The sequence below is a fragment of the Pygocentrus nattereri genome, chromosome 2, assembly GCF_015220715.1.
Source record: "Pygocentrus nattereri isolate fPygNat1 chromosome 2, fPygNat1.pri, whole genome shotgun sequence".
Classification (NCBI taxonomy): Eukaryota; Metazoa; Chordata; class Actinopteri; order Characiformes; family Serrasalmidae; genus Pygocentrus; species Pygocentrus nattereri.
In genome coordinates, this window is record NC_051212.1 from 25009143 (window position 1) to 25034592 (window position 25450).

At 40.3% G+C, this 25450-nt stretch overlaps 1 long non-coding RNA gene across 1 annotated transcript in view; it reads right to left on the bottom strand.

Annotated features, from left to right (window-relative positions):
• Nucleotides 1-700: 700 nt before the first annotated feature.
• Nucleotides 701-25450, bottom strand: part of LOC108428584 — a 29103-nt gene continuing 4353 nt past the window's right edge. Inside the window, exon 3 of the long non-coding RNA XR_005129086.1 lies at nucleotides 701-958. This is a non-coding gene — a long non-coding RNA (uncharacterized LOC108428584). The remainder of the gene's footprint in view (nucleotides 959-25450) is intronic.

A 25450-nucleotide genomic window follows, 5' to 3' on the forward strand; every position in this document is an offset into this window, starting at 1 on the left:
TATGGCCAAAGCTTTGGGAGGGATAGTTACATGAGAGAGTATGCCTCCAGGAAAAAAAATTCCAAGTCACATTTCATCATTTTTCTTGGTCCACTGATCATGAAAATTTATTACAGTGTGAAGGCAGAAGGAATATATTTGTACACTGTCAGAAAAAAGTTGCGTATATGAGTACATTTTTGTTCATGAAGATACAATGAGTGTTCCCTCAAATGAACAACAAGGGTGGTGATGTTTTTTACAGGGGAAGGTACACATGTTCATCTTTTCATTACCTAAAACAACAATACAATAAAGTGAAGACAGAGTGCATGGGAAAAAAATGCACAATTTGCCTGAATTGCTATATATGTGTGTGTGTGTGTGTGTGTGTGTGTGTGTGTGTGTGTGTGTGTGTGTGCGCATGTATACATATATAGGGTCGCCGATTTTGATCCCAAGAGCAGACAGTATGTGACTGAGGCATCCTTGAGCAAGGCACCTAACCCCCAACTGCTCCCCGGGTGCTTACGGATAGGGCTGCCCACTGCTCCAGGCAAGTTTCACTTCATGGAAGGCTTAAAAGCAGAGGTGAAATTGGTGAAATTGTGGGACTACTAAGGGGCATTTAATCTAATATATGATATAATCTATATATATTAGAACTTATATGTGTGTGTGTGTGTGTGTGTGTGTGTGTGTGTGTGTGTGTGTGTGTGTGTGTGTGTGTGCAATCTGTGGCCGGAAGTCCTAGAGAGCATAACTGACCTCTCTGTGTCTGTCAGTTAAAGTAACGAAATTGGCAGTTAGCACTCCCTTCCAAGCATACTGAGCTGTCTAATGTCATTCTGTTAGCAGCTGTTTGAAAAGATGCAGTGCCGCTTCTTCTGCCTCTGAGAAAACGTGTTGGCGTCACCCTCCCAGCCTGATGGAATCATGCAGTACAAGTAACCTTGCTAGCAGGTTTAATTGGCCATGCCTAAATTGGGAAGAAAATTGGGTAAATTGGTTAAAATGAACCTCTCTACTTCTTTCATTTTTTAAGTGGATATGGAAAACTCATGGCTTTCCAAAACAGCATATAGCCTTTTTCATCTCTCAGTGCAGTTTTTATTTTTCAGACTGTACAGTTGCATGGTTGTGTATTATTGGTATTTGAATAGGTCACTTAGTATTCTTCTTGAATTTTCTTCCCCACAGCTGCGGAGTCTCAGCCTGTATCTCAGTGCACACAAGTGAGAGACATTTGAGGACAGTAAATGCCAACAGACATTGATCATATGATTGTGGACAAGAGCCAGTAGCACTTTTCAGGCTGTGTTTGTGTCAGTGCTTAGAGGGAATGATGGTGATTTTTAAAGGTCATGCACCTGGGCTCAGTAGCTCCCTGTTGTTCACTCAGTAAGCATGTGGTCGAGCACTAACGGCTGCAGGCAGATGTGGTACCTGATGTGGAGCTGACATTTTAGTTTTAGAGAGCATTTGTTCCATTTTCTTTATTAAATGTGAAGGCTGTTTAATGCTTTGTAAATCTGTACCCAATTTTGCCTTTGAACATGGATTTATTTTAGATGCTGCTCAACTTCTGTGACCCTGTGAGGTTAACTTAATCTAGACGTGCTTTCATTATGATCCAGGATTACTAGTTTTAATCCGCCACTCAACTGGTATAGCTTCCTCTCATTGTGCAACATGTTATGGTTCTGTTGTGTTTTAAATAATTCTTTAAAAAATAATTCCTAAAAACAGGCAGTTCAACTTTTATTTCAGGTCATTTTGAACCAAATCTGTTGAGCAACAAACCATGAAATATTTACACAGTGTAAAGATCATCTATTACTTTTCAAATGGAGTAAAATACAATATATAATTATCACAGTGATAAGCAAGAAGAATATAAAATGAATGGACTTATATTAAAATAATATAACACAATCAATGACACATCTGTGGCCTCTTTTAGATCTCGAAAGCAGCAGGAATAATATACACCGATTAGGCATAACCTTATGACCACCTCCTTGTTTCTATGCTCATTGTCCATTTTATCAGCTCCACTAACTATATAGATGCACTTTGTAGTTGCACACTGTAGTCCATCTGTTTCTCTGCATACTTTGTTAGCCCCCTTTTACCCTGCTCTTCAGTGGTCAGGACACCCATGGACCCTCACAGAGTTGGTACTATTTAGTTGGTGCCATTAGCACTGCTGTGTCTGATCCACTCAGACCAACACAACACACACTAACACACCATCACCGCCACATCAGTGTCACTGCAGTGCTGAGAATGATCCACCACCCAAATGCTACCTGCTCTGTGAGGGTCCATGGGGGTCCTGACCACTGAAGAACAGGCTAAAAGGGGGCTAACAAAGTATGCAGAGAAACAGATGGACTACAGTGTGCAACTACAAAGTGCATCTATATAGTTAGTGGAGCTGATAAAATGGACAATGTGTGTAGAAACAAGGAGGTGGTCATGTTATGCCTGATCAGGGTATTTTGTCAATATTTTTCAAATGTTTATAGCACATAGTAAATGATTATCTACACAATGTCATACATCAGTATAATCCAGCAGACAACAAGCAGTTTAATGTCAGCTTTCACTCGCTGATGGGCATCTTGAGGAGACAAATACCCTAATATCCCTTTAGTGTCTGTGTAAAAAGCCTTCCCACGCTGATGGAAATTATTCCTATCTCAGTGGTGAGATGATGGATTATGTCAAGAGAAGATGTATTTTCACTTAATCTGAGTGGCCTACATGAGAACAAACAGCTTCAGATAATTTGCATGAATGTTGTCGTATTACTGGATATGTGATCCCTTTCAGCAACAGCACATACAGAGACCCCCCGACGAGACATATATTTGTTCTCATTAAGGCTGCGGTTTATGGTTTTAACTGCTTAGTATCAACTGGCCTTCAGGAGACGTAATACTTGCTTAATAATAATAAAAGCAACTCTACAGAACAATTGGACTACAAATAACCAGGTGGGTACATTGTAAATGATATACATTGGCTGCATCCAAAACCACATACTACTATATTACATATACTATACTAATGGAAGCACTACTGTTGGTGTACTATTTTTGATACTGTTTTATGTGGTAGTCTGTGATTTTGGATTTAGCCATGGTTTTTAAGAGTATAATGGTTTCAGTACAGTATTCGAAGATTATATTATACTCGGCCTGTCCTGTCATGAACAAAGGGGAGATTGGATGCAATTGTAGACAGACTTTATTGAAAGAAGCTTGCAAGTGATAAAAACAAAACAGGCTACTGGAGGGCACACAGGCCTGAAAATCAAAGGTAAAAGTCAACCAGAATAGACTAAAGCTGCAATAAAGACTACAGTAAAGCTAAAATAAAAGGTTTCAATTAAATGAAGAGTGTCATGGACATTCATTCCATTGAGCACCTTCAATAGCACACTTTATACTTGTACTTTGAAGGAAATAAGCAGCTCAGAGGTCAGCTACAAATAAGGCACAGACTGAGGGGTATATGAAGGAGAGTAAATAAAAAGGAAAAGAGTGTCGAGTTGTGAGTCAGAGCTGAAAAGGGTTATGGAGCCTGTGATCGGTAGGTTGGTGGAGAGAGGGAGGAGGTGGAGCCTTAGGCATGACAATTCTGATTGCCTTTTATTTGCCGTTTACATGGAAATCACTGCCTGTGATCAAAACTAGTTATCTCCCCTATTCATTTAGAAGAGTTCACCAAAAAGTTTTCATTCTTAAAAGGATGATTAAAGGGGTGATATGTAAGATGATATAACCTGTCAATACTCCACACACCAAATCAATAGAGGGCAAGATATCACCAGAAATTTGTCCACCCCTATCGTAAGAAAATGCTATCCCTCCTCCTCCCTTTTCACTGCTCCCCATCCTTACCAGTCCAGAAGAAACATTGCGAGTTCAGTGTCAAACATCATCCTTTTATTTGCCAGGAGTTGTCTCTAGCAGTAGAAAGCAACACCATTATTAACTCTTGTTTTGCTTTTCTTTATATCACTTATTTTCTTTGCTACTGAACATGAGCTACTTCTTCATCCTCTCGTGTTGGACTGACTGGACACTCCAGTGACTCAGTATCTCTTAAGTTGCAAGGTGGTATTACGGAACAGGACAGGCTGGAGCTAGCTGGTTAGCATGCTAACTTCAGTAGGCATCTCTATAACACCATACATAGTTGTCTCTGACATAACTTTAAGCTGTTATTTCTTCACATTTCTGTTCATAATTTTAGTTAATATAGCCAGATGATTGTTGCTGGGATTGAGTAGAATCAGCAGCTTGCTGTGAAATAATTATTTAACAGCAATGTTTTTTTCATTATCTTGTAATATCCAATTATATTTTATGAAAAAGCAAAATAAATTAATACAATTCATAATGTAATCAGTTCATAAAATCTAACCAAAAAAAGAATTGGATGTCTTTTATTGTTATAAAATATTGCAATATTCAAGATAATTGAAAAAATCAAAGATTGAAAAGCTGAGCCAACCATTTAATGCAGTATTGTAGAACCACAAAATATATAAAATAAAAAAATGTCAAAAATCTAATCTTGACTCAAACTTGAAAATTGTACTGAACCTGAAGTGTCTTGTTACACCCCATTAAGGTTGTCAGGGTTGCCTGGTAAACATGGATTTAATCTCTTCGTTTTGACTGTAAGGCTCAAGGATTGTGTTTCTCTGCATGGGTCAGATGATCTCCAGCTTTACACTCCAGCAGATTGACTGAAAAGATGTCTACACATGTAATCTGTGGTGTCTAGAAGATGCAGCTTTAGTGTTTAGCAATATCGCAGCATTATGATACAATTTTGCATATAATCCCTTATTTATGACCCTGAAAATTCAGACACCTCCTGTTCAGTTTCAACAAACAGTTGAAAGACGAGATGAGGTTAACTGACATTACTGACAAAAGATTCAGGTCCTGTGATTCAGGCAGACAACAAAGGAAAGGTGGTAGGCTAAAAATTCTAGAAATACTGTAATTATGTCACTCAATGTGTTTTACCCCAGAGGTGTGCTGTTTCCATCTAATACTCTTGAAAATAAATGTCCTTAAATGTGTTCTTTGCAACAGTGCCATAGAAGAACTACTTCTGGTTCCCTCAGGAAACTGGTTAATGGATGGATTGATTTTTGTAAATGTGATGCACCTTTTTAAAGTAATTTAACATAGTGTAAAGATACCAATATACCAAAAACATTACCAAATAAAGAAGTAGACGCAAACCAAAAACCATTTAGGAATTATTTCTATGGTCTTAGTCTTTTGTATAACTTTGTATTTGTCATGCAGTTTGCGCTGTGCCATTAAGAGGAGCGCTCTTGTTTGATTCTCTGCAGTTGTGCTCAAATTATAGCATGCACAAATTAAGTTAAACACTTCTCAAGGTAAACAGTGATGCAGCACCTTTGTTCTCTAGACTTTTCCCTCTTCTTTCTCTTGGGCTTTGATCTGATAGAAGTCGAAAGAGATGAGTTTTCTTTTGCTTTGTTTATGGGTAAATAAAGCCAGTGTTTGTGGTTTCATATCCTATAACAATAGGACTTAGGTCTGCCTCTGTTCTTGTCACTGGTAACCAAGTCCTGCTTATTCTCATGCACCCTCAGCCTCAGTAGTCTTTGGTGATTTGATTCTCATATGAGACATGAAACAAGTCTTTAGTCTTCAAAGGACTGATCCATCTAAATGTTAGCGTTAGACTCCAATTTTGTTCCTCTCTTCAACCCTTAGACGTCTAGAGTCATGACTCTTTTGACTGTACATGTCATACTCAGTTGATAAGCTCAGTTTAAATGTAATTACATAATTATTACATAGTGTGCTAGGCCTACATGAAGTTAATTGCATGCACATGGGATTTACATTCTGCATGGTTAGATTCTGTCCTGCACTTCTGACTTTTGTCCTATTGTTTCAATTTTAAACAGTGACACACTTTTTTTCTTTTTTTTTTTTTATTAAAACCCAATTTTCTCTACAATTCCATACACTAGTTACCCCCAGTGACACGATACTATCAACACTTAGAAGGGCGAAGGGTAACACAGGCTTCCTCCGAGACCAGTGAAGTGGCAGCACATCTTTTTCGAACTGCTGCTCACGCAGCATCATTGGACAGCTGAACGAGCTTGGAGGAAAGCGGCAACTGCCAGATCTACTACGTCACCTAACAGATGCCTGCGCTGACTGGCATCATATTGATGGGGAAAGGGGGGCCATCCTACCCACCCAGAGAGCGCGAGGCCAAAAGAACCCCTATACAGAATATACTGAAGAACTCACTGTAAAACTGCTAAAAGTAACTTGTTAATAAAATCTGTTACAAACTTCAAATATGAGCTTCAAATATCTGTTTAAGCTAGAATGTTAATTATAGCTGGCATAGTGCTAACATACTGTTAGAATCACATGGGGCACTGGTAGAAATAAATGTCGTAGGGGTCCCCCCCCCCCCCCCCCCCCCCCCCCCCTTTTTTTTTTGAACAAGTTTTGACATTTATGGACACTTAAGTGAAAGCCCAACTTTTAATAGCCACAGCTTGCCACTGGATTCAAATCATAGTAAAATATTCATTTTCTATCTAAAATCTAGCTCCTAGCTACATATTGTAACATTCAGCTGTTGGTTTGCTTGGCCATGGACATGCAGAGCCTCCTATAAAAGTGGCTTGAGCGTGGTAAGAGATTTTAATTTGTAAATAGTATGTGTTTGTGTGGACATCATTTGCGTAGCAGGCTTGGTTGTGCCATCCTCTGCTGGATGGTGGGGTTTGTTGGCAGTGTTGGTGTCTAACGTACGGGAGATGTGTGGCTGTTGGTGCCTGCTTCACGGTGGCTTCAGTGAGCGCTGGACACTGATGCTCCACTGCTGCTGGTTCACGAAAAAGATATCTCCTGAGTGTTTCCCACATCTTTCTTTGTGAGACGTTTCAATATATAGGATATCAATTAAAAGTGTCGAAGCTTTTGACAGAATTTCTCCATTGGTGGAGACCTACAAGTGAGAAACAATTAAACAACATGAGAAGAAAAGAAAGTCTATAGGAGTATGCGCAATGGGAGACACATCGTTAAGGATGAATTTCCGTGCTAAAGCCTCTGAATTCCAGCAGTCTGAATAGCAATCTGAAAGCTAAGAGCATATATTTTGGGGTCATATACCACCCAGTGATCTACTCTGAGTCAGGTGGGATTTAGAGTTGGTTGGTGTCTTCAAAGCACTCGCTCATGGTTCAGAATATGCTGTAGATGCCTCCAGCTATGACACTGCTCCTCCTCCTACACACACACACACACACACACACACACACACACACACACACACACACACACACACACACACACACACACACACACACACACACACACACACCCTGAGCAGCAGCTTGCTTTCTCCTGCCCCATCTTCCAGTCGATGATGTCACATACACATAACACCTGGTGCCCTCAACTAGTGCGTTTTACATTTCTGTGGGTTCCAATCCCACCTTTTTGGCCCTGCAACGTGGGTCTCTATTGCTGGCTCTGAGCATCGTGGTGGCAGATGGGCCATGTGTACTGGCCTTGGGGTCCTAAAGCTCTGTTTGAGTGGCAGTCAAAAATCACATTTACATATTTTCCCCCTTATCCTGATCACCAAAGACATGTTTGGTGTCCAGTGTTTGCTTGTGTAGTTTTGCATTGAAGCTGTGAGGCTTCAGTTTAGTATTATGCAAACTGTGCCACCTGCCTTAAACCTCATTTAGTTTTTAGGTAATCTGAAATAGACTTGTGCGTGTGTGATTTTGGATGCAGTAATAAATGCTTTTATTTATATTTCATCTTCAAAAATTCATATTTCATACATAAGAAGTTTGGGTTCACAGTTACGCAGACTTCTTATTAACCATATTTTATACTAGTCAGTACAATTGTAGAGTATGGTTTGTTTGTGACGGTAGCCCTCCACAGATGTGCCAACTAACCTCACCTATATCAGAATATAACTGTATTTACTTAATGTTAGCTGTCTAACATTGTTGGTACTTTGTTTTCTAATCACGTATTTGGTGTGTGTTTATTTTATTTTATTTTATATATTTATATTTTATTGCTTTAAAAGCTCTTAACAAATCATTAAACGAGTATATATTACAAATACATATATTTTTCCTTTTGTAGTCTTGTGGGAAAACTTGCAGACAACCTTTTACAGAAAAAGAGTCTAAATTTTTCCACTCAGCATTTAAGGCTTCAGACAGTTGAAAAACATCACCAAGCTGCGTTTTGTTTAATATGAGACCAAATATTCTCTATAGAGTTTAAATCTGGACTCTGACAAGTCCGAAACCATCATTGAAAACCATTATATTTTGTGCTAGGCCCATTTTATTTCCACAGGAGTGTATGTACTAAAGGGGAAAAAAGGTTTCCAAACTAACAGATTGTTGCATTTAGAGCTCTTTACAAAATGGATGAATTTTTCTACTGTGTCATAAACAGTCACATGCAAAAGTTTGGGTGCCTGGTCAGATAACTTTTTTTTGTTGGTCTTCTAAATTAATGTGTTTTAACATATCCTCTACAAAGAAGACATTTCTGCACATTTTAATGCACAATTATGTTATCTGCTGAATTTAATGTAATAAAAAAAAAAACTAAATGTATCCTGTGCAAATCTTATGTTACATTTTTTTCCAGTATATTGAACAAATAAATAGAAACTGTGTTCTAACACTGTGTTCTGTGTTTAATTTTTATTATTTTTACTTCAGAAATCTACAAAATGTGCAGCCTTCTTGAAGCCTTATAATAATTTTCAATAGTTTTGTCCATTTTCATAAATAAGTGTTATTCAGTGTGATAAACTGCAGACGCAAGTCTGTTTGATATTACTGAACATGTGTGTGTAATGATTTAGGAAATGCAGTTTCTTCCAACACCAGGCATGTCTTGACTGATGGAGCATAATTGGGGTTACGGAAAAAAAAAATCTTTAAATTTGATTTTTGGCCACACATTCGCTTTTCATGTAACACAGGACCAGAGCAACAACCTGAGTCGGGCGGCTTGTACATCTCTCCAGTGTGTATATGATATTGTCATGGCAACCATGAGAGAGGCGGCTGGACGGAACAAAGCAGCGAGTGAGGGCTCTCCATGTGTGAAAAGCATGTGAGGGTCTTAGTCAAAGAGAATGTTTTTACTGGGTAGGCGGGGGTGGACTATAAAAGCTTTAAAGCTCAATTATACCAATACCAATTATAACTGCTCTCGCTCGCGCTCTCTCTCTCTGTCCATTCTTCTGCCTTCGTGAATTAACTTGGAAGGGAAGCAGTGTTAAGACTGCAGTCACTCTGGGAAAGCATTGTCCTTTGAGAGAGTTCGTCTGAGCATTATCAATTAACTAACAGTTTGAACAGAAGGGAAAAGGGCTGGGTCTAACACTAATGTAATTATTTCTGTTAATTCACAGCTTTGTGGAGCAGAGGGACAGGCACAGATTTAGGATGTCTCTCTTTCTCCCCTCTTCCTTTTCTCGAGACCTAGTTAGCTATTGCTTGTGACTGCTGATGGTACGGCGCATTTAATTTCCCCGTATGATCTTTCTCGTCCTTGTGATCTCGTTTTGGCAGAGTTTCTTTGTTCGCTGTTGAATGGAGTGTGTCAGATGAGAGAGCGCTGCGTATGATCTATCAGCAGCCACCATGGTGGCTTACAGCATGTGAGGAGGGTGGGAGTGCTGGCTTGGGTACTTTCTTTCACCACACAGACAGATGGAGCATGCACATACATACAGTAAAGGCTTTGTAGTCTTAAGTCCTGAACTTTTGTCTGGGTATGTGTGCATGTTTTTGTGCATTTTCAGGAGAAAAAAATCCTAACTGTGCAGAAAAACTAGACCCAAACAGAGGTTAAGTGGTCCTGACAGGCAGGACAGTTTCTAAATATCTGGAGATCCTGTTTAACACCCTACATGATCATGTTATTTTGTTTGACAGAATGAAGGAGAAACTGTTTCATTCACTTTAATCAGGAAAAAAAGTTTAATGAAGGTCAATACAAATAACATTTGTATTAAGTAATATACAGCTGAAACTGAGATTCTTTAAAATATTGAGTTGGCTATATAAATATAATAATACAGTGTAAAAGTCAGACATCAGCCTTCATTTATTTACTTTTTAATTCAAACAGATATTGAAGTGTAAGTTGTTCATATTTCAGTGTTAAGACAAAAAGCAGCTAACATATTTAATAAAAAATACACAAGTCTTAGTGGTTAAATGTAATCTCAAAATCGTTCAGTATTTAGTGGGTCGAGTCTTTTAGCTTTATTACATATTACATTTTTTTTTTTTTCTCTATTTCCTTTTCTAAGTCAGGGCTTCGTGACGGCTGCACTTCCTTTCAGACTCGTTGTTGTCTTCTCACAGAGGAAGGATGGACAGGATTAGCTTGATTTTCTTCTCTCTCTAAGGTTAAAGCTTTAAGTACTGTTTATCTGATGGTGACCGTTTTGATGGTCGATCAGGTCTTGCATGGTTGTTAGGAGTCTCCTTAAATTTTGAACTCCAGTTTTTTTTGTTGTTTTTGATGTTTTATTTCTAATTTGACATTTCCCTTCTCGATAGAGGTATAGCAGTGTATATGTACCATGGTCTATGTGTGTGTATATTACACACACACACACACACACACACACACACACTCACAGGTCACTTTATTAGGTACAGTATTCAGTTGCTTGTTAACACACCTAGCTAATCAGCCAATCACATGGCTGCAACTCAGTGCATTTAGGTATGTAGAGGTGGTCAAGACAACATGCTCAAACCGAGCATCAGATGGGGAAGAAAGATGATTAAAGTGACTTTGAACGTGGCATGATTGTTGGTGCCAGACGGGCTGGTCTGGTTTTGAGTATTTTATATGTATGTATGTATGTATTATTTTATATATTATTTATTTTATGTGTGTGTCGTGAAAAAATTAGGCCACCCCATTACATAGTTGGTTCTTTACTAAGAAATGTTTACATATCAATGTCCAACGTTTTATGCATGAAGCAAAAAATATGAACAAAAATGCGTATTGTAATGGAGGAAAAAGTTAGGACACCCTACCCTCTAATAACTAGTATTGCCCCCTTTGGCTGAAATGACTTCAGTGAGACGATTTTTGTAGCCATCTACCAATCTCTGACATCGATCTGAAGAAAATTTGCCCCACTTCTCAATGCAGAATTCTTTCAGCTGTGAGATTTTTGAGGGGTTTCTTGCATGTACAGCCCGTTTTAAGTCACTCCACAGCATCTCAATGGGATTAAGATCCGGACTTTGACTTGGCCATTCCAAGACTCTCCACTTCTTAGTTTTCAGCCAGTCCTTGGTGAATTTACTGGTATGTTTTGGGTCATTGTCATGTTGCAGGGTCCAGTTCCACTTCAGCTTAAATTTTTTTTTAAAGATGGATTCACGTGTTCCTCAAGCACCCTGTGATACACAGTAGAATTCATGGTGGATTCTATGATGGTAAGCTGGCCAGGTCCTGCTGCAGCAAAGCATCCCCAAACCATGACACTTCCACCTTCATGCTTCACAGTTGGTATGAGGTTCTTTTCTTGCAATGCTGTATTTGGTTTACACCAAACATGTCTTCTGTTCTGGTGTCCAAATAATTCAATTTTAGACTCATCTGTCCAAAGAACATTATTCCAGAAATCATGGTCTTTGTCTGCATTCTCTCTGGCGAACTTCAGTCTGGCCTTAATGGTTTTCTTAGAGAGCAAAGTTTTCCTCCTTGCACACCTTCCATGAAAATTAAAGTTGTGTAGCCTCTTTCTGATAGTTGAGTCATGCACTTTCACATCGACAGTAGCTAAAGTGTATAAAATATATATATATATATATATATATATATATATATATATATATATATATATATATATATATATATATATATATATATACCTCTCCTTGGATCACCACCTTATCGTGGTGGAGGGGTTTGCGTGCTTGAATTTATTTACTCATTGGTGCCCGGCCGGGCCCAGCCCGAAGGAGTTACATGAGTCCCCCCTCCCATCGACCCACCACCAATGGGAGGGGCAGTAGTAGGGGTTCGGTGCGTTGTGGATCGGGCAGTGTCCGAAGGCGTGGGCCTTGGCGTTCTGATCCTCGGTTGCTGAAACTGGCTTTTGGAACTTGGAACGTTACCTCACTGGCGGGGAAGGAGCCTGAGTTGGTGCGCGAGGTTGAGAGATACCGGCTAGATATAGTCGGGCTCACCTCAACACACAGCTTGGGCTCTGGGTCCAATCTCCTTGAGAGGGGCTGGACTTTATTCTTGTCTGGAGTTGCCCATGGTGAGAGGCGGCGGGCAGGTGTGGGCTTTCTCATAGCCCCTCGACTCGGTGCCTGTATGTTGGGGTTTTCTCCGGTGGACGAGAGGGTAGCTTCCCTACGCCTTCGGGTTTGGGAACGGGTCCTGACTGTTGTCTGTGCTTATGCACCAAACAGCAGTTCAGAGTACCCAGCCTTCTTAGAGTCCTTGGGAAGGGTGCTTGAAAGTGCTCCTCCTGGAGACTCTATTGTCCTACTGGGGGACTTCAACGCTCACGTGGGCAATGACAGTGAGACCTGGAGGGGTGTGATTGGGAGGAATGGCCTCTCTGATCTGAACCCGAGTGGTGTTCAGTTTTTGGACTTCTGCGCAAACCACAGTTTGTCCATCACGAACACCATGTTTGAACACAAGGATGTCCATAAGTGCATATGGCACCAGGACACCCTAGGCCGCAGTTCAATGATTGACTTTGTAGTCGTGTCATCGGACTTGCGGCCATGTGTTTTGGACACTCGGGTAAAGAGAGGAGCTGAGCTATCAACTGATCACCACCTGGTGGTGAGTTGGATCAGGTGGTGGGGGAAGATGCCGGTCAGACCAGGCAAGCCCAAATGCATAGTGAGGGTTTGCTGGGAACGTCTAGCAGAAGAACCTGTCAGATTGATCTTCAACTCACACCTCCGTCAGAACTTTGACCAGATATCGGGGGAGGTGGGGGACATTGACTCAGAATGGGCCATGTTCCGTTCCTCCATTGCTGAAGCGGCTGACTGTAGCTGTGGCCGTAAGGTAGTTGGTGCCTGTCGGGGCGGTAATCCTCGAACCCGGTGGTGGACACCCCAGGTGAGAGATGCCGTCAAGCTGAAGAAGGAGTCCTACCGGACATGGTTGGCCTGTGGGACACCAGAGGCAGCTGGCAGGTTTCGACGGGCCAAGCGATCTGCGGCTTCAGTTGTTGCCAAGGCAAAAACCCGTGTATGGGAGGAGTTTGGTGAGGCCTTGGAAACTGACTTTAAGTCGGCTCCGAAAAGATTCTGGCAAACCGTCAGGCGACTCAGAAGGGGAAAGCAGTGTGCCACTAGCACTGTATATAGTGGAGATGGTGTGCTGCTGACTTCGACTGAAGACGTCATTGGGCGGTGGAAGGAATACTTTGAGGACCTTCTTAATCCCACCGACACGTTCTCCAGTGAGGAGGCTGAGTCTGGGGACATGGGAATAGGCTTGTCCATTACTGAGGCTGAAGTCGCTAAGGTAGTTAAGAAGCTCCTTGGTGGCAAGGCTCCAGGGGTGGATGAGATCCGCCCTGAGTTCCTCAAGGCTCTGGATGTTGTGGGGCTGTCTTGGCTGACACGCCTTTTCAACATTGCGTGGACATCGGGGGCGGTGCCACTGGATTGGCAGACTGGGGTGGTGGTGCCTCTTTTTAAAAAAGGGGACCGGAGGGTGTGTTCCAACTACAGGGGAATCACACTCCTCAGCCTCCCTGGCAAGGTCTATGCAGGGGTACTGGAGAAGAGAGTCCGGCTTATAGTCGAACCTCAGATCCAGGAGGAACAGTGCGGGTTCCGCCCTGGTCGTGGAACACTGGATCAACTCTTCACCCTCTCCAGGATTCTGGAGGGTTCATGGGAGTTTGCCCAACCAGTCCACATGTGCTTTGTGGATCTGGAGAAGGCATTCGACTGTGTTCCCTCCGGGGTATTCTGTGGGAGGTGCTTCGGGAGTACGGGGTACATGGCTCTTTGCTACGAGCCATTCAGGCCCTGTACAAACAAAGCTGGAGTTTGGTTCGCATAGCCGGCAGTAAGTCAGACTCGTTCCCAGTGAGAGTTGGACTCCGTCAGGGCTGCCCTTTGTCACCGATTCTATTCATAATTTTTATGGATGGAATTTCTAGGCGCAGTCAAGGGATGGAGGGTGTCCGGTTTGGTGACCTCAGGGTCACATCACTGCTGTTTGCAGATGATGTGGTCCTATTGGGGACATCAGGCCGCGAACTTCAGCTTTAGCTGGATCGGTTTGCAGCCGAGTGTGAAGCGGCTGGGATGAGAATCAGTACCTCTAAATCCGAGACCATGGTTCTCAGGCGGAAAAGGGTGGAGAGCCCTCTCTGGGTCGGGGATAGGCTCTTGCCTCAAGTGGAGGAGTTCAAGTATCTCGGGGTCTTGTTCACGAGTGATGGTACAAGGGAGCGGGAGATTGACAGGCGGATTGGTGCTGGGTCAGCAGTGATGCGGGCTCTTTACCGGTCTGTTGTGGTAAAGAAAGAGCTGAGCCATAAGGCAAGGCTCTCGATTTACCGGTCGATCTACGTTCCCACCCTCACCTATGGTCATGAGCTTTGGGTAATGACCGAAAGAATAAGATCGCGAATACAAGCGGCCGAAATGAGTTTCCTCCGCAGGGTGTCTGGACTCTCCCTTAGAGATAGGGTGAGAAGTTCAGTCATCCGGGAGGGACTCGGAGTAGAGCCGCTGGTTCTTCACGTCGAGAGGAGCCAGCTGAGGTGGTTCGGGCATCTGGTTAGGATGCCTCCTGGACGCCTCCCTTGGGAGGTGTCACAGGCGAGTCCACCTGGGAGGAGACCCCGGGGAAGACCCAGGACACGCTGGCGCGACTATATCGCCCAGCTGGCCTGGGAGCGCCTCGGAATCCCCCTTGGAGAGCTGGTGGAAGTGGCTAGGGAAAGGGAGGTCTGGGCTTCATTGCTTAGGATGCTGCCCCCGCGACCCGAACCCCGGACAAGCGGAAGATAATGGATGGATGGATAGATGGATGGATATATATATATATATATATATATATATATATATATATATATATATATATATATATATATATATAAAAAACCAATCAGACATACCATTATGATCACCCCCTTGTTTCTACGCTAATTGTCCATTTTATCAGCTCCACTTACTATATAGGTGCACTTTGTAGTTCTACAATTACAGACTGTAGTCCATCTGTTTCTCTGCATACTGTGCTAGCCCCCTTTTACTTTGTTCTTCAGTGATCAGGACCCTCGCAGGCACTATTTGGTGGTGGTGTGTTAGTGTGTGTTGTGCTGGTTTTGAGTGGATCAGATACAGCAGTGCTGCTGGAGTTTTTAAACACTGTCCACTCACTGTCCACTCTATTAGACACTCCTACCCTGTCGGTCCACCTTGTAGATGTGAAGTCAGAAACAGTAGCTCATCTGCTGCTGCACAGTTTGTGTTGATCCTCCTCTGGTCCTTCATCAGAGGTCAAAAGACGCTGCCCACAGAATGCTGTTGGCTGGATATTTTTGGTTGGTGGACTATTCTCAGTCCAGCAGTGACATTGAGGTGTTTAAAAACACTGCTGTGTCTGATTCACATGTCAACTTTATGTGACAAGGTATACAAACAAGTGCGTGTGTACGTGCAGGGTAGCAACAAAGTGCATTTATTCTTTTGCTTTGGAAACAAAACAATTTTGGTGTATTCTTTTATTATGACATTGTTCATGTTACAGATGCATCACATTCTATAATCATCCGTAATTCAGATGTTTTGTGTTAGTAATTTCCTCACCACCATTACAGTATCATGCGCAAGAGCAGTAGAGTTTTCTACACTCGCTCTTCTCTCTTGAGCTCCGGTGACTAACATGGCTCCATTTGACCTGTAATCATACTGAGATGTTCTCTAAGCAGCTTTTCAGAGAACGAAAGCCCTTTTTTTCTGGAGAGCTCTATGAGCTTGGACGTCGTGCAGTGTTGGAAGTGTATTTGGGGATTCTTGATCCCAGAAGCAGCCATCTGCCTAAATCCTTGCCTTATGGACAAAAACACTTTCTAAAATCATTTAAAAACTGCATAATTATATATTTAAAGCCCGTATGGTTTGCCTGCTTGGCTCGCTAAACATTCTACATTCTATCAATCTGTCTGTCTCTGTCTGTCTGTCTCATTCTCTTTCTCTCTGTTCTCTCTCTCTGGCTCTCTCTTTGTCTTATCTCTTTCTGCCCCTCTCTTTCTGTTTTTTGTCCCTCTTTCTCTCTTATTCTCTCACTTTTTAGTCTTTCTGTCTCTCAATTTGATTTCAGTTTCAAGTAGAAATTCTCTCTCTCTGTATGTTTTTATAGAGTTAATCTCAGTTCTCTTCCTCCAGTGCAGGGAGGTTTTTGGGGGAATCAGCTTTGTCACGATTATCATTCACAGCTCTGATTCCTCCTATAGAGACGTACACGTGAACAGCCTCTTATTACATCCCTCATCATCTGTCCTCCCTCTTGTCTTTCTTTCCTCTGCCTCTCCTCCTTCATGCATATTCATCATGCATTATGTTATTATGTTGATCCCTGAGGGATGTGTTTTGCAATAGTGATGCCATTTGGGACCAGGTCTTTCATGGTATGTTACCAAAAATAAAATGATTGTTTCTTCTTAAATAAGCTAATGACGCTGCAGGCAGAATCCTGTCTTCTTTGCCCCAGATCATTAATCTATGCATCTATCCAGCTCCTTCGTATTCATTTGCCGGGATTCGGGAGCTTGCCTTCATTGGTCAGTTGTGTCTTGAATGGTGACGTACGTGTGTGACAGCTGGTAGCCTAAAGAACTTAATTAAATGTTCTTGTTCAATTTAACCGTTGGCAGAATAGGCAGATTTTGGTTCACAACTCTGGAAATGTTTGGCCCCCTCTGACCAGACAGATCTGCATTTAGAGGCTGAATGAAGCATCTGGTCTCAAAATGTTTGTGCTTGAGACAAATTTCCCCACTGTACTTTCAGCTTTGATTTAATTAGTATGTAATTCAGTGGACCTCAAAAAAGCATGTTTGGCTAAAGAATGTTAAGGGCAAGGAATTTTCACCAGCCTGTCACTGTATAATATCTGTTTCATATATGTTCTTGGTACTAATACACAGTCGTGTGCAAAGGAATGAGGAGTTAACACATCCTCTATGGGGAACATCCTTAAATATGGTGTTTTAGTGCAAAATATCTGTTGATTTGCTTAACGTATTGAAAGAAATCAGTGTATAATATAAAAGTATTTTTGTATGTTAAATTCAGCAAATAAATATTAATTGTGCATTAAAATGTGCAGAAATGTGTTCTCTAAACAACCTATAAATGTATTTTCACTTTTTGACTTTTGAATACAACTTTATGATCCCATTCTGTTTAATGAAGATAAAGATACTTATAGACCTGCTGCACTGTCACAAAGTAAGTAAGGTCAACTTTAAATTTGAAGTCAAAATTCAGAATTTCTTCCTCTCAGATTTCTGACCATGGAAGGGCAGTGGCATTATCAGGATTTAAAGTCTTTTGATGGTCAGGCAGGTAGACAGTAGGAGCTACAGAGTTGCTTACATTTTTGAGTCCAAGAAAGAAAATAAAGATGAATTATTTCAGAGCAGTGTGACCTCTGCTTAAACAACTCCTCCTGCTCTGTTCAGCTGGACTCCATTCGCAATATATTTATATAGCACTTTTTTTCAGTGGCCGTTGTCACAAAGCAACTTTACAGAAAACCCAAGCCCCAAATGAGCAAGTTAAAGGCAACAGTGGTAAGGAAAAACTCCCTAAGAGCAAGAGGAAGAAAATTTGAAAGGAACCAAGGGGAACCCATCCTCCTCTGGTCAACCTCAGATAACAAAACAAAAACACAAGTGCAAAATGTATAGAGGATCAAATTTGAAAATTCATTTACACTAGTGAAAAGGGTAAGTATTTGACAGAAGTGTTTAGATTAAGCAGTGATAACCAATAACTGCTGTTAGAGGCCTATCAGAAAAAAAAGCTGCCTGATTGTCAGACAATGAGATCATGAGTTTGAATCTTCAGCCCTCTGTGGTTAGAGGTCCCCCAGTGTGTGATAGCCTGTGGGTGGGAATTTAGCTATGACTAAATTAGGGAAGTCCAATAAGAACTTTAAACAATTTCAGCTCATAAGGAGGCAACTACATTCATTTTTGTGATTGCATTTGCATTTTTGTACTGTTGAGTTAGCTTGACATGAGCTATGTGAACTGTATTTTGTAGTACTAACTCATATGCAGTATTAACTGTAAGTTAAGAGAATTTTTGATTAACGTCAATTGAGAAAAAAAGCTATGCAGAAAGTTGATTGAAACTTTGACGATTTGACCTGACTTTAAATTTTAATTTATTCTTATTTTTTACAATGTGCATACATCTCAACACAGTGAAAATGAACCCTGCTTGACCTCTGCTTCCTCACAATTGATTAGTCAAATTCTGCAGCAGTTTGAATTTAACCTCTCTACTAATCTGTAACCAACATGCACAGGATTCTGGAAGAGGATTATACCCTGTGTATCATCTTCATAGCAGTGTAGGCAGCATTAAGTAACTGCTGTGAAACCAAACAATGAAACTTCATGAAGAATTTATAGAAATCAATGGAAGCTGAAGAGGCAGCCGTGAGAGGACCTGCCCCATGTATTAAAGGTTCGATGAGCTATGTTCAGCTGGGGTAGGGTTTGTTTATTTATGTGTTTATTTATTTATACATTTTTATGAACTTTCTAGGAAGGTTCCTCAAGATAGTTTATCTTCAAAAGCTGTGAGATTCCAAACTTTTACTTTTATTTCTGGCCTAATATCTCAGTACTCTTTGCATGTTGGTACAGAATTTTCATCATCATCATGAGTTCTAGTGGTTTGTTTATTGGCTCCCGGGAGACTTGTGAGGGTCTGTTGCTTGCTCAGTGGCAATCAGTGATTTGTCTGTGGGAGGTTTTGGCTGGTAGTTGAGGCGTGAGATGAGGGTCCTCTCTGCCATCATTTCACCCCCCCACCGTGGCTTCTTAACTCCCAGTTTTTGTCTGTAGGGAAATTATGCTAAAATTTAATATAACGTTGACATGTGCAATGAATAGTGAAATACTGTGGTTTAGTGGAATAATATATATTTATGGACCCATCATTCAGTTTGTATAACTATTATTGTAGGCTATGCATTAGAATTGTTTCAGGTACCGGCCTGCAAGAAGTAGGATGGTGCTTTGTACCATTTTATCATTTTAGGTAAAATTATTTTATCATTATTTTTCATTGCTCTCTCTCTCACTCTACTGTTACAGTGTCATCCTTAATTTCTTATTTCTGTGATTCATCTTTCATTTGTTCTTGTTTTATTCATCCTTCCTTTGACATTTTATTTCATCAATCTTTCTCACTGTCTTCTCATCCTCTCGCACTTTTCCACCGTCTCTTTAATCAAATGAGATTACTGTCAGATGCAGACATATAGATGAGTGAAGGACCAAGAAATTGGGAGAGGGCTGTGTTTGAGTCTGATTTCAAATTGCATATATTGAAGCCAATTCCAAGTGTGAGTGCCTTTGTGTGTGTTTACCCGTGTTTGTACATTGTCAGGATGACATTGGCCTGACCTTGTATGAAAACCACAGAATTATAATATAAACACCAGCAAAATGTTTTGCTTGTTTTTTTAGCAAAATGTAAATGTTTTATTTTGAGAATACGGTCTTTTTTGGTCACTGTGGTTACTATGGAGTCCAAGGCGAGGCTCAAGTCACTGGGGTTCAAGTCCCAAGTCGAGTCTCAAGTCTGAGATCTATACATAAAGTTTGGCTGTCTTAACCAGTTTTGTTCATGTTTTTTTCTCAGGCTGAAATTTCATGAGTCTTAAGTGTTGAGTTAGAGTCAAGTCTCGAGTCATTAAACCTTAGAGACCCAATCCATTCCTGGTGTATTTTGCTACCTTTATAAAAGCAGTTTCCAAAAAGGTTGTGACATTGTGCAGAATGTAAATAAAAACAGAATACAATGATGTGCAAATCATTTAAACCATATGTCAAATGTTGAAACTGAGAAATTTTATTGTTTCTTGAAAAAATATGTGGCCATTATGAATTTGATGCCAGCAACACCTTTCTAAGAAATGGGACAAGGGCATGTTTACCACTGTGTTGCATCACCTCTTGTTCTCTGTAAGCATTTAGGAGATGAGGAGACCAATTACTGTATTTTGAAAGTGAAATGTTTTCTCATTCTTGATATAGAATTCCAGCTGCTCAGTGATTTGAGGCTTCCTTGTCATATTTTTCGTTTCATATTGCAACAGTTTTTCAGTGGGTGACAGGACTAGACTGCAGGCAGGTCAGTTTAGCATCCAGACTGTTTGACTGCAGAGCCTTACTGTTGTCATATGTGCAGAATGTGGTTTGCCTTTGTCTTCCTGAAATAAGAAAGGCCTTCCCTGAAAAAGACGTCATCTGGATGATGCTCCAAAACCTGTATATCGTCACTGTCCAGTGAAAAACATTTTCATCCAGTTTCATTTTTACTGTTCTCCATCATTTCAGCTAAGGTGCTGCATTTTACATTGTGTGAAAATGATAACAAACCAGATGGTCTTCCTCCTCTTTAGCCCGGAGGGTGCAGCATCCATGATTTCCAGAAAGAATTTCAAATGTTGATTTGTCAGACCACAGGACACTTTTCCACTTCGCCTCATTCCATCTTAAATGAGCTCAGGCCCAGAAGCCCAAAAGGGGCAGCGTTTCTGCATCTGTTTACATATGGTTTCTTATTTGCATGGTGGAGTTTTAACTTGCATCAGTGTATACAGCAAAAACTTTGTTCATAGATAATGATTTTTGGGAGAGTTCCTGAGCCCCTGCAGTGATTTCCACCACAGATATGTCTGTTTTTAATGCAGTGCTATCTGAGAGCCTGAAGATCACAGCCATTCAGTATTGGTTTTTGGCCTTGTGTCCCTTGTCCAGATTCAATGAATCTTTTAATGATGTTAGTTCTTTGCTATTTTATGTTGAGAAATGTTATTGTTAAATTGTTGCACTATTTGCCCGTGCAGTCTTTTGCAGAATGGTTGACCTCTCCACATCTTAACTACTCAGACTCTCTGGGATGCTCTTGTGTAAATTTTCACCATGTGTTTTATTTATTTATTTATTTATTTTTACTCTGTCCCAACTTTTTTGAAACGTGTTGCTGGCATCAATTCAGAAAAAGTAAATATATGGTTCAAACAATCTGCACATCATTGCATTCTGTTTTTATTTACATTTTGCACAGCATGCAACAAATGTTTTTGTATTTTATGCACGGTGGATCCATTTTTGACTGCTGTATGTACTGCACATCTATGGAATCTGTAGGGATTATTTACACATCTCCGGGGTACAGCTTACCACACTTATGATTTTATAAATGGAAACAAGGTAACATGAGAAGGTTGACATGGGCCTATTGGGGCTGTAGAAGCTACATTCTTCCCTCTGCTGTCTGTTGCAGGATATTCTGCAGGATTATGCTGGTTGAAAATAAGGATATACTGCTTTTTTCATTTCTATTGGCTACTAGAACCAAAGCAATGACATCAATAAAGTGAAAATGTGAAGTGAAAAATGAAAAAGTATGTGATTTTAATAAGCCCATAGAGGCTATTTTTGCATAAACCACTGAAATTTGGCTAAGAGTTGGCTAATTCTCAGAAATCATTCACCTTTGTCTTTTTTCGTGAAGTATCGAGAACTGAATACATTTGACCAAATCTCTGCCAAATGATTGACATTTGGAAATCATTTAATAAAAAGTGTGCAGTGGGGTCTCAGGTAGGTCAGTGTACGTCAGCACATGACTCTAGTTTGAGTTGCCGACTCAAGTCTCCTTCTCTGGATATGGAATTTATTTTTATTTTTATTATTATTACAAATAACTGACTATCTGGACTAAGCGGTTAACGATGATGATGATGATGATGATTACAAATAGCTAATATATGTGTGTATATATATATATGTATGTATGCATGTATATGTATACCCATGCAAACATATACTGTATATACATAATACATATGTGATGTATTTCCACTTTCTGACATCCTGTTATAAAACAAATAACTGAATAACGTGCCTGTTAACAGTAAGCTAATCAGTTGAAGTGGGAGGTTCGTCTGTGTAATTGAATGAATGGAGATTGCTTATGTTATTCATTAAACAGGTCTCATGTATGTCTCTGCAGAGCTGTGCTATTAAACCAAGGTATTGGTTTAACATCATATTGCCTCATGAATGCTTTGGAATTTCTGTTGTTCGCAAAAGAGCGTGTGTTTTCATGTGCATGTGTGGATAACTGAGGGTCCTTGATCTCTTGATTGAGTACTTTGTTTACTAGCATTTTAAACAATAAATTATCAACAGACTTGTTTGTGATTGTGTTTAATTGGATGGTTTATGTGGTGGTTTGCCAGCACTAATAATAGGCAGTTCAGAATGGGGTGGGCAGGTTAGACCCAGAGATTTTGTAGCGGTGGCACACTGCTTGGAATAAATAAATAAAAATAGTGCTACTTTATAATTATGCAAAAAAGTAGTGCATTGTTTCTCTCTGCACATAACTGAATCTGCGTGAGTAAACTGATTGTGTTCTGTGTTGATGTAATGTATTTTATTCTTTCATGAGAAAATGAAAATCTATGCTTCCTTTTTTTTCTCAGTGCACAATGTTAACTTTAACAATGTTAATGTTAACTAAGACATCACCAGCAATTATAGCTGACAGGTTTTTGATAGATAACCCATCTTACCATCAGATTCCCTATTTTGTAATGGAGCTCACTGAGCAGCCCAGCTGAAGGAATCAAATTAGCCTGTCACAGTGAGACACTTTCCCAATTTTCATTGTAAAGCATAACCGTTCACACAGGCTTACTTCCTTACTTTATTGATGATAGCTGACTATCTCACTTCCCATAACTGGAGTGGCAAAAAAATGGTGAGTGTGCTTCATGCTAGCAAGGCCAGCTGCTCTCATTATATAAACATTTCATTTTACATGGATAAATAGAAATGGCCTAAAATTACTTAGGAAAAATATAATTTTATTACATTAACATACATCAGCATTGAACATATTTTTCCTTTATCTGTTGTTACCATGTTGAATTTCCTGTTTTATTGTAATGTAAATAAGAGGAGACACAGAGACCAAATTTTCTTACAATACACAAATGAAATGAGATAAAAGTTCAAAGAGCTTGTCAAAATGATTGTTTTCACTGTAAGGACAATAATTTATAGGTTAAAAGAACTGGAGCTGTAGTGGTCCAACCTAAAAGAAGGTGCATGTTTATTTTACCCCGCAGTGGTTAGAGGATGGTTAGAAAGCAAAACTTTCTCAAAAGGTCTTGGCTGAAGATTTGCAAAAGATGGTATTTTGGGATCACAGAGTCTCAAAAACTACAATTAGCCCACTCTATGCCAACAAACCGTTTGGACGGTGTGCCAGAAAAAAGCTTTTACTTTCATCTAACCACAAACATAAGCACCTGGAGTTTGTCAAACACTACTGGAACTTTGATTGGAACCAGATTCAGTGATCAGATGAGACAAAAAAGGTTTTGGCAACACTTAAGGTTTACAAAGAAGGATGGTTATAGTGAAAAGAACCTCTTCCCCACTGTTAAGTATGGTGGAGCCATACTGGTTTTTTCTCCAAAGACTCTGGGAACATTGTTAAGAGACATGACATCATGAATATGAAGTACCAGGAGAATTTGAAACCCTGACTGCATTTGCCAAAAGGCTAAAACTGGGTTGTAGTTGAATCTTCCAGAAAGACAGTGACCTAAGCATTTGTCCAAAAGTACATAAAATGGTTCATTAACCTCACAGTTGAGCTTTTGACATGGCCACTACAGTCCTATGACTTAAACCCCACTGGAAACCTATGGGATGAGCTGAAGAGGAGAGTGCAAAAGAGGATGTAGGACCATATCTGGAGAGATTGAGTATTGAGGAGTGGTCTCAGATTTCTTGCTCTGTATCCCACACATCGAGCATTATAAGAGAAGACGTGTTATGTTTGCTAATGGAGTTTGCACAAAGTACTAAAAGCAAGGGTGGTGATAACTGTGACGCATGATTTTGTTAAAATATTGATGTGTTTTTTATACTAAACTTAAAGATCAGATTTCTATCTTATATTTTCAGTTTGAGATGGAGCTAATTAACTGCAACAATATTTTAATGACTTTTTTACTCATTTTATGAAGAGTACAATCAATTATGGCTCTACCTCTATGATAATGCTGTGTGTTTTGTTTTATTATAGAATTTACTGGTTTATGTATAGATATAAACTGTACTGAATGTGATAAATTCCTATATATGTTAACATAATAGCGAGTGAAAGCGTTCTGAATCTATACATGACGACGCATACACACACACACACACTCAAAGATAAGAGCAGTCAATGTACACATATTTATTTATTCACACGTTCACCTCCTTTTCTCTTTCATGTGCAGCCCACGCATGTACCACTGAATCTCAGTACCATTCTCCCCCACTTAAAGATCAGCCCTCATTTCTTTCTTGCTGAAGGATGGGGGGATGGAGAGAGAGGTGTATATTACAGTCCCACCATCCCCCCGTCACAGCACTGTGGTATCAGTGTGGGTATAAAAAAAAATCCACCCTGACAAGTCCGTCAGCTCGGGGCTACTAACCAGATAACCAATTTGGAGAAATGGGCGAGAGACATAAGCTCAGAGGGTCTTAGAGATGGTATCACCCCACCCGTATCCTGCTGGCACAATAGCCTGGAGTGAGTTACAAATTGGGTGGAGACTGAAAGACATTAATGACATTATGACCCCCAATACTGCTCCTGTCCGTCCAACAGGCTTTCCCTGGATGCGTATTGAGCCAAAGGGTGTTGGTGTAGAGGTATGTGAAGATTGTGGAAGCTGTTTGATAACGGTCTTATCCATAAGCCTCTGGGGACTGGCTGTTGTGGACACATAACTATCATAATTGTAATAACAGATTTTATGTTAATAGCATGGATGTCAAACGTTTTTAATCCAACATAATTAGAGTGCTTTACTGAGTGGTAAGAGTGATTTAAAACAAAAGAAGCAAGTTTCTTTGGTAAATGTGGTGGTGATATAGAACCCTGAACGCTTGAATGCTTAAGTGGTTCTTTGCATGGTTAAGTGGATTTTCTCTATTACGGAGAACCCATTGTATACTATTCTTTTAAAGATAGCTGCAAACGGGTTCTACTGTTGTCACAGTGCACTCTTTGGTTGGT